The sequence below is a fragment of the Cyprinus carpio genome, chromosome A3, assembly GCF_018340385.1.
Source record: "Cyprinus carpio isolate SPL01 chromosome A3, ASM1834038v1, whole genome shotgun sequence".
NCBI classification, from domain to species: domain Eukaryota; kingdom Metazoa; phylum Chordata; class Actinopteri; order Cypriniformes; family Cyprinidae; genus Cyprinus; species Cyprinus carpio.
This window is the reverse complement of record NC_056574.1, coordinates 8,777,137-8,787,136: the sequence shown is the minus strand read 5'-3', so window position 1 is coordinate 8,787,136 and position 10,000 is coordinate 8,777,137. Positions and strand designations below refer to the sequence as shown.

Genomic DNA, 10,000 nt, shown 5'->3' with positions numbered 1-10,000 from the left:
GTAGAAGAAGGATCTGGGTACTGAAATGGCCAGCCTGCAGTCCAGATCTTTCACCCACAGAAAACATTTGGTGCATCATAAAGAGGAAGATGTGACAAAGAAGACCTAAGACAGTTGAGCAACTATATACAGTCGTGGCCAAAAATATTGGACCCCTTGGTAAATATGATCAAAAAAGGCTGTGAAAATTCATCTGCATTGTTAATCCTTTTGGTCTTTTATTTAAAAAATTCACAAAAATGTATCCTTTCATTGGATAATAAGAATTTAAAATGGGGGGAAATATCATTATGAAATAAATGTTTTTCTCTAATACACATTGGCCACAATTATTGGCACTCCTATAAATTCTTATGAGTAAAATATCTCTGAAGTATATTCCCATTCATATGGGACATCACCGGATATTCCGCCATGATTCCAGTTTGCAGCGAACGTACTGTGTATGTTCCATTCAAAGTGCATTGTAGTGTGTGAGACGTGAATTTAAATTGTATTTATTTACAGAGGTATATGATGTCACACTTCTGAGGTGATGTCAAACTTAAACAGATTTTCCCTGCTCAGGGAGTAGGGAGCAATGAACACTGTGTAGGGACCATGTCAATGGGAACACAGTTAACGGAGCTCACTTCTAATGAGCTGATTATCTGAATCAGGTTTGTTAACAGAGAGGCACACAAAATGTGCAGAGCAGGGGGTCGTGAGGACTGGAATTGAGAACCGCTGACCTAAAGGAAGTGTTCTTAATAGCAATGCTGTTTTGTCCACTGAGGTCATGGGAAACAGCTGTAATTCGGCTTTTCCATAAGCACCACCTGCTTTCAGAGAGTGGATTTACAGAGACTTCAGTCTGTGTGCAGCTTCTGTCTGGCCAAAAACAGACCGAATTTGCATGCCCTGCTGTAAATTTTTACCGGTTGATGAAAAACAAGCTTGTGTGGATTCTCCACATTTAAAAAAATTAGATAAGTTATCTAGAATTATTTATGGAGCAGATCAAATACATATAATCATTTATTAAGCAATTATCAATTTGACATATCTTTTCTTTATTTAAAGACTGAAATGTGAGGTTTACCTTTTCAAAGCTTTATTTGAACATTTACATTAGATATCTCAACATACTATTAAACTGTTGTCAGTCAAGTTGTCATTTAAAATCCGGACATCATTGGTAATGTTATTGTTTTAGTGATTATGAAAACAAAAATTCATTTTATTTGTTGTTTGTTGATTTTTAAATATGCAACTTGGTTAGGTGATTTATGTGTCGGTACTTTTTTAACATCTCCAGCACATTTTAACAATACCATGATAATACTGATAACCGTGATAATTTTGGTCACTATAATCGTGATTTTCATACCGTTACATCCCTGATTAAGTGAGATCTACAATTTTTTACCCTGTGGTGCAAAAGAATAGACAGACACTGAATAAAAAACAATGTCTTTATTTTCTTTATTATTCTATATTTATATTACTCTGTATTAATAAATTCCATAGTTGTTTAAACATTTACAGTTAAGATCCTTCTGAATGGGGCTATTTTCTTAAGATAAAAAAGAAATTAAGACCTTGAGAAAACAACGTTTTGTAAGTCAAGAATCAAGATCTTAAGAAAATTGAATAGAATAATTTTTGTCATGTTGTGATCACAACAAAATAGATAAAATTATTTAATCAATGCATCTTTATCATTCCATTAGCTGCTGAGCAATATATTTGGCCATTTTGAGATTAACGGCAGTGTTGGCGCCCCCTTGTGTTCAACTCAAAACCTACCAATAGCCTTGTCAATAGATAATGCACATTTTATGTTTTCAAAATTGGACTGAATCGAGTACATTTTTTAATTGCAAATTAATTAGCAGTTGTTTCCTGCAAATCTGCAATGCACTGCATCAGCCTTCGGATGAACTTGTAGATTCAGACCCACTGGCTCTTCAATAGTGTGAACATTAAGTCTCTAGTCTCACCTCCATATCTTTCTGTTTCATGGCCTCAAAGTAGGCCGAGTGTTCGGCCAGGAGGTGATTCGGTGCACACAGATAGTAAATGTTCCTCTTTCCCTCCTTCATCCGAGAGGCGTACTCCATCAGGCTGGTCTGCTGTCCCACAGGAAGTGCTGACGACTCAAAGCACAGCAGCTTAGCAATGTCTTCCTGTGACGACATTAATCATCAGTCTGAAAACAATCAGAAAGAAACAGGCTGATTAAAAAGGCCAAACGAGGTGTCTTGTACCTTGACGCTCTGCTCTGCTTTGGTCACGATGCCCTCACGCAGAAACAGCCCGTAGTCGTCAAAGAAGCGAGCGTATTTCTCCGGATCCTTCTTGCTCTGGTCCAACAGGAACCGAATTACCCACTGCTGTAAAACATCCCGCAGTTTCCTGAAAGAAAAGAGCATGTTTTTTTTTTTTTTTTTTTTTTACACAATGCAGAAGGCATAACATCATATTTCAGGCAGGTTTGTACATGATTAGAGCACTTTCCTGTAGCAGCTCTCTGCTGAGGTTCAGAGGAATATCTCCACTCTCCACAACAACTGCAAATGTGATCATGACAATCAATTTTCTTTTTAAAACATATTTCTATTAATCTAATAATGTATTTAAAGTTTATTCATGCATTTATCTGGATGCTCATCTGACTTCATAGGAAGCGCATTCACTTGAGAAGGATGTGTGTGGCTTTGGTTTGGATCTGAACCTCCTGCTGTACAGAGCCAAACTGGACCTTCTCACGACTCACGACTCAAACATGGAAGCTTTCTGCTCACACACATCTACAATCATCACAAAACAAAACAAAGAGTGATTTGTGATATAAAAATCTGATTCACCACTGAACACTAAATAAAATGTGTATTTCAGAAAATGTATATAAAATTAAACCATTGTCTACAAAATTAGATGCAAATAAATAATGCATATTTTAATTATTTTGTTGTTAAAAGATAACAGACTACTTAATTTAAACTGATTTTTTTTTGAACATTTAATATGTATAATTTTAAAATATGTAAATACTTTATATATAAGCAGTTTTTAAATCAAGTACAATTTAATTGCATATGAATTAAAATATGTACAAATTAGTGCTTTAAATGCATATTTCAGCTGTTAAGTGATGTAACAGGCTAATTAATTTAGAATTTATTACATTATTTTTAACTAATTTGTATGTTCATAATGTATTTTTCAAATAATTTAAATACTTGTTTTTAAAATGATGTGTTGTTCAAGTACATACTGTTATTTAAATTTAAATGCATTTTAATTAAAATATGTGCAGATTAGTACTTTAAATGCATACTTCAGTTATTAATGATGTAACAGGTAACTAATAGATGTAATTACAGTAATTTCAAATAACAAAAATTTGTACATATTTGTATAATTTTTATATGTATAATGTAATTTTAAAATGTGTAAATACTTGATTTTATGTAAATTTTACATTAAATGTCATATTTAATAATAGTTAATAATAATAATTCCTTACATTTATATAGCACTTTTCTGGGCACTCAAAGCGCTTTACATGAACGGGGGTATCTCCTCAACCACCAGCAGTGTGCAGCATCCACCTGGATGATGCGACGGCAGCCATAGTGTGCCAGAACACCCACCACACACCAGCTTACTGCTGGAGAGGAGACCGAGTGATGAAGCTAATCAGCAGATATGGGGATGGTTAGGAGGCCATGATGGTCAGAGGCCAATGGGTGAATTTGGCCACGATGCCGGGATACACCCCTAATCTTTTCGAAAGACATCCTGGGATTTTTAATGAGCACAGAGAGTCAGGACCTCGGTTTAACGTCTCATCCGAAAGACCTTTTTGTCAGTATAGTATCCCCATCACTACACTTGGGCGCTAGGACCCACACAGACCACAGGGTCAGCACCCCCTGCTGGCCTCACTAACACCACTTCCAGCAGCAACCTAGTTTTCTCAGGAGGTCTCCCATCCAGGTACTGACCAGCCAGCCCGATCTCACGGCAATTCGTACATATTTTAGGAGGTGGCTAATTCGTACGAATTCGTACGACCACACTCGTACAAATTCATACGATTTTTGCCAAATCGTACGTATTTTACGAGTTGCACATTCGTATGAATTTGTACGAATTACCTACACCAAACCCCGCCCCTAAACCTACCCGTCACTGGGGTCTAGGCAAATCGTATGAAATCGTACGAGTGAGGTCGTACAAATTCGTACGAATTAGCCACCTCGTAAAATACGTACGAATTGGTCGTGAGATAGCGTTGGACCAGCTCAACCCTGCTTAGCTTCAGTGGGCAACCAGTCGGGAGATATTTAAAAAAAAATATATATATATGTCTGCTAAATGATATTTAATGACATAAATTTAAATATGTATGAATTGGTGCTTTACATTCATATTTTAGTTGTCATTTTTAGTTAAAAGATGTTATATATTATGTTCATTATGTTCATGTATTTAAGAGATAATATTTTATAAGAAGAAGAATTACTGTATTTGACAAGTGAACCTGCAGATATATTGTGAACTTTATTATATTTACTGAAATGGTAAATAATGTAAGTCACAGTGGTTCAGTGACTGTAAGTTACACTGTTTTGTCAGTCACTGTGTGTCTGTCTGATTCAGTTGTCGTCTCATGTAGAAGATGCTGCGGATGTTGAGCGAGGCATCTGCGCGGTAGTGCAGTGTGTAGCGGGGTTTATCACAGCGATAAAACTCCTCATGCTGCCACTCGCTGATGTCTTTGTGCTCCATCATCCAGAGCGCCTGCAGAGAGGAAACAGCTCAGGACTGATCATCAGAGCCACAGGGAGGTCAAAGGTCATTCATCAACAGACTTTACATACCTGTAGGGTGTTTAACCGCCGTCCGTTCAGGAAGATGGGATACTGACAAAGTTGCTGTACTTGGTCACAACCTCTTCAGAACAGACCACAGTCACTTCAGTGAGGTTCTTTTCCAAGCATGGCATGTTTTATGTCAGTGTTTCTGACTCTGAGTGCAGATCTTTGACTTTTGACAATCTTGTTCTCCTGACGCTCACCTGAAGCTCCTGCGATCAAAAACACTCCAGAGCTACAGACACACAACACTCAGTGAGTAACACATAAAACATGATTAATGTAGACAAATGTTTGCTTTGACTTAAGCTCAGATTTTAAAGTTTAATAGATACAAATATGTCAAAAGATTAGATTAGATTGCTAATGTTAATTAAAAGTAGGGTTGTGCGATTCATCAAAGTTTAATTTTGATTTTGGCTTCCAAGGATTATTAATATAATTGTAGCGTGAACCAGACAAATTAAAGATTCGATCGGGAGCCTGGTTGAAACATGAGCCGAATTCCACAGAAAGGCAGGATGTTGTAAATCAACTCCTAGCACCACAGTCTGAAGCAAGATAACTAACCAACTCTTTCACAGAACAGCTTTCAACATTAACACCATTAGAACAATTATTGACAATTTCAATTCGAAGTAGAGATTGTCTAATTTGGGGCAAGTAATCGAAGAGATGGACAGTCTGACCTTCACATGTAAAGCCATGAGAGTAAACAAGATCGTTGGATTGACTTCCCCCCCACCTAGCAGAACCAGACTGAAATTCCTAAGGAGACCTGTTAACCCCTCTGGTCTCCACAGGACATATCCTTACTCCCCAGAATGGCACAGAGAATGCCTTCCAATGCATATCTGCACCAAAATGAACTCAAAAAAGACTTCTAAATGGATATCAGTCCATTACTTAACTCCATATTATTTATGTAACCGACACATTTGATTTTAATGTTTCTAATCACTTATTGTGTATGTCTTTTTAAATAACTCTTGAATAGCTTAAGGGATCATATTCATGTTTAGTATGTGTGTGTTTGAATATTCTTGCTTGAAACGTTTCTGACCATCAGTTATTTGTCAAATGTATCATATTCTTGTTATAGGAATCATGTCCAAATTATACCCTGCAAGAGCGGGAAAATTCGGACCACGAGCTTGATAAGATAACATATGATTTATGAATGGGTGGGACAAACATCGGAACACCCTGAGAAAAGACAATATCTAATTGGTCAAGACAACATTTGAGGTGTGGCCAAAAGGCCAGTTTAAATACTCAGGACACCATCAAATTATGGTTTTAGCTTTGAGCTTGCGTTTAGCTTTTGCTATCAGTCATGCCGGCTTTTAGCCTTTGCTTTTAGTCATGCTTTGTCATCACTTTTAGCGTTCTTCGAGCGCCGTTCCAGCATGCTTCGGCCTGCACGCCTGCTACTTAGCCACGATGAGAAGAAACACCACCTAGTCTCGTCAAACTTTACTTCTGTTCTTTTACTTTAGTTTATTTTCTTTTCCGTTTGAGAGTTTCGTGTTCTGAGTTAAGTTTTGTAACGCCGTGTCTCCGAGTCTGACCTCGAGTGCCCGTCTGAAACTTCAACCAGCCCACAACTCTGCATCGTCAGCCAACGCCCAACCCACGGGCTTCCCAAGACGTCACTTCAACGACTACTGAACTTCCAGCCAATCAGAAACTTCGGGAAACCCCCTTTTCAGCGACAACAAAGGGAACCCCGTTAAAACAGGCAACGCAAGTAACCTCCAGACTCACATCTGTACTTGTGTTATCTAATATAATTTTAACCTCATTGAGGAACTCAGTGCGAGGGTTAATTAAGTGATTAATGGTTGTTCATGTCTATGCAATTTCAAGTATTACTATAAACTTGGGATTCCACATTTTCATTCTCTTAAACTCATTCTTCCCTAACTTTCTATCTTCCTGCAACTTGTGTGAATGTGTGAGTGCGTGTGCTTATGTGTTAGATTAGTTTATATGTCTTAGATTTATCTAATAAAGCCTTATTCATATTGAAAAGAGAAGTATCTTGTGTTTTGCGCTTACAAGTTAATGTCTTAAACTGACGATCTTGTTACTGTGCTAATTAATAGTGTTTTCACTATACTTTGGATATTAAAATCCAGCGCAGATTTGATGTTAAACGGCTCGTTCAGTGAATCGCTGGCCGTTTCAGTGATCAGCCGTGAAACAGTGATTCTGTTCAAATTCCCTTTAAAATCTTAAATGATTCCATTTGAGCTAAATTGAATAATGTTTCCCTTACAGTATTATGGTGGAGAATTTTGCGGGCAGTTTAATCTAAATTGTGAGCATAAACCAAGTTATTTAATATTTTCTTTTGCTGCGGATGAAAGATGAGAAGCTGAGTAGAGACGTATGTGTGTGTGACCCGTGACGTAAGCAGCGCGCGACCGCTTGAATAGAATGAACGCAGAGGAGGCTGTAACTCAAGTCCGCTTCTTCATTGTTTAACGGCAGTAAGTGAACTTAAAGTTAACGTCTGAGATCGTACAATAAGGTAGAAATTGAGTGTGTTCCTCATTTTTGTAATGGCTTGTTTATAGCTAAATTGATTTCACTGCGTGTTCCAGTGCCTCTCAAAAGCTATACTCCCGGCAGGGAATCTCAGTCACCGTTCGCTGAACGGAGATAAAATCTGTAGTAACGTTAATTCAAAGGGAAATAAATCGGTGAATAAAGAATAGTGTGTGAGCGTGTTCCTCAATCTATTTATCAAAGCCTCGTTATTCATAGCTTGATTGCCAGTGCGTGTTCCACTGCTGAATCAGATGCTATTCGACTCCCTGGGTTAATATTAGAGAATAATGTTTCCCTGTTCACCAAGTGAATGCAATCTCACTTAACACTGCGTGTGTCCGAGTGTGATGGGAGTGTTTTTAAAAGCTTGATCAAGTACATTTTATCTGTGTACCAACAGCGAAGAAATCCTGTTGTGTTTACGTGTCCAGAGAAACTGGCACGAAGATTTAGATCCGCCGAGATCACTGATTTCCCTTAACTACAGCAAGAAGCTGCTATTCGAATTAAGTTAAAGTTAAATCTATACGAACTGAGAGTTTAAGCGCCACATCGCAAAACCCAACTAAAAGCGGTGTTGTTATTTGTACAGTGTTGAAATGCACCGACATTTCATGTAACATGCTTAACTGTACTTGCAATGCAATGATTCATGTGCTAGTCCACTAGAGTTTGTTTTGGTTGCCACAGTTACGACCGTGACTTCCGGAGCAACTTTGAACTGCGCACGCGCAGCGCATCGACGCTAGTGTAAACAAACTCCACGGTGTTGCTAAGCTAACGAAACAGTTGTACATACAATTAAGACTATGCTAAAGCCACTAGCCTCAAAGGTTAGCCGTTAGCATTAACATCCAGTGTTTGAATGGTGTCTGTGTGGGCAACGCTAAAGTGATTTAACCCTTTAGACATCTCAACTAACACTTGTTGGTCTCTTTCTCTCTTTTATTTCTCTCTTTTCTCACGGTACCATCTATTGGCATTTTACTAGAAAGGGAAATACTAACTCACAATTATTAATTGTGTCATATCCAAATTTAATTGAAACATTAAATTTATTTGGAATCATTCAAATTTTCCCCTTAGATCATTTCATATGATCATTACTTCTAGTATTCTCTTTTGGGCCTAATTATTTTAGGTACGAATAAGACTTGAACTTTGAAAAGTTTAAACGTATTCTACCTAATTTATTTATTACCCATCTGAATATATTCTATTCAGACTTGTACTTATTTTATTGCGGTTTACCCCTCTTTCTTCCTGTTTTGGTTATACACTTAGCCACTATTGTTTTATTTATAGATTTTCTTCTATTTAATTTAATTTTTTTGCTTATTTTGTGCCCATTTATTACTTTTTAATTTGACCTTTTCTTACCATTTCTTTCCTTCTGTGTGTATCCTAGCTTGGGAAGGACACACCTGAGCCCTAAAAGGAGACATTGTTATCCCTCACTACGAGTTCAATAAATTAGAAAGACAACTCTCTTTCACTTAAAGTTTATTTTGGTTTGATTAGTTGTGCAGCAACTAAAACAACGCTCTCCTCGTAGTTGAGATAACCACTACTGAGACTTACCATCTCCGTCCTCTCTCTCCTTTCCTTTCCTCTTCACTTTTAACATTTGTAGGGACATGTAAGAACCATCAATCAATTCTAAGTGAATGAAATACGCAATCTTGTCAAAGAAGACGAAATCACCCTTATGAATTTGATTGTAATCAACCTCTCTTTTGTTCTTCCTAACCTCCCTACATTTGGAAACGCAATCCAAGTTTTAGCATCGTCATCCAACGATCCAACCTGAGATCAATTTAATAGAGATACGGGTTGAACAACTGTCCCCTTCGCAGCCTCGCTTGTGAGCGGTCCAACTGTAAGGTGTACGGTGTGTCAACCAATCCGTCAGACTAAGGAAAAGAGATATCAGCATTATATTGTATTCTTTTGTCTAAAACAAGAGATTTAATAATATGTTTATCTTCTTGATAACATTTAATTGGGAAAATTAATTTTCCTCATTTGAAAAACAGAAATTGTTGCTTGTCATTGAATTTGTTTTTCACCTCTTTTTCTCTTTTCCTCTTCCTCATTAGAGTGACAAAGTCTTCGCATCTCTAGTCTACTTAGACACCCTGAGAACAAACACAGTCATCACCACACTTCACTAGTGGTTCACAATCACTGACACAACCACTTAGTTGTCTCACCACACATAGGCTTTACTCCACCACAGATCTGTGTCAGTCCTCTCTTCTCCCCAGCGTGCCAACCATGCCGCAGACTTCAGATTCCCGCTCACCCACTGGGGCAAAGATGTGCACTACTTGGTACTGGAGAGGCATGACAGGACAGCCTCACCCCCAAGACATTGAACTTTTATTATTTATTATATATACCCTACTCCTGAGAATGATCCTGACCCCGTATTCATTTTGTAGTTGACGGGCACCACGTGCGCCACGCACAGACGGCAGGACGCCGGACGAGAACACCACGAGGCAGGAGTCTAAGATCCAGCTCCCGAAGCTACCGGCGCTTCAAACACCCAGTCTGAAATGACGGCAGCGACACAG

At 38.0% G+C, this 10,000-nt stretch overlaps 1 pseudogene; it reads right to left on the bottom strand.

Annotated features, from left to right (window-relative positions):
- Window positions 1–1,126: 1,126 nt before the first annotated feature.
- The window catches only part of LOC109064870, a 20,747-nt pseudogene continuing 11,873 nt past the window's right edge, over window positions 1,127–10,000 (bottom strand).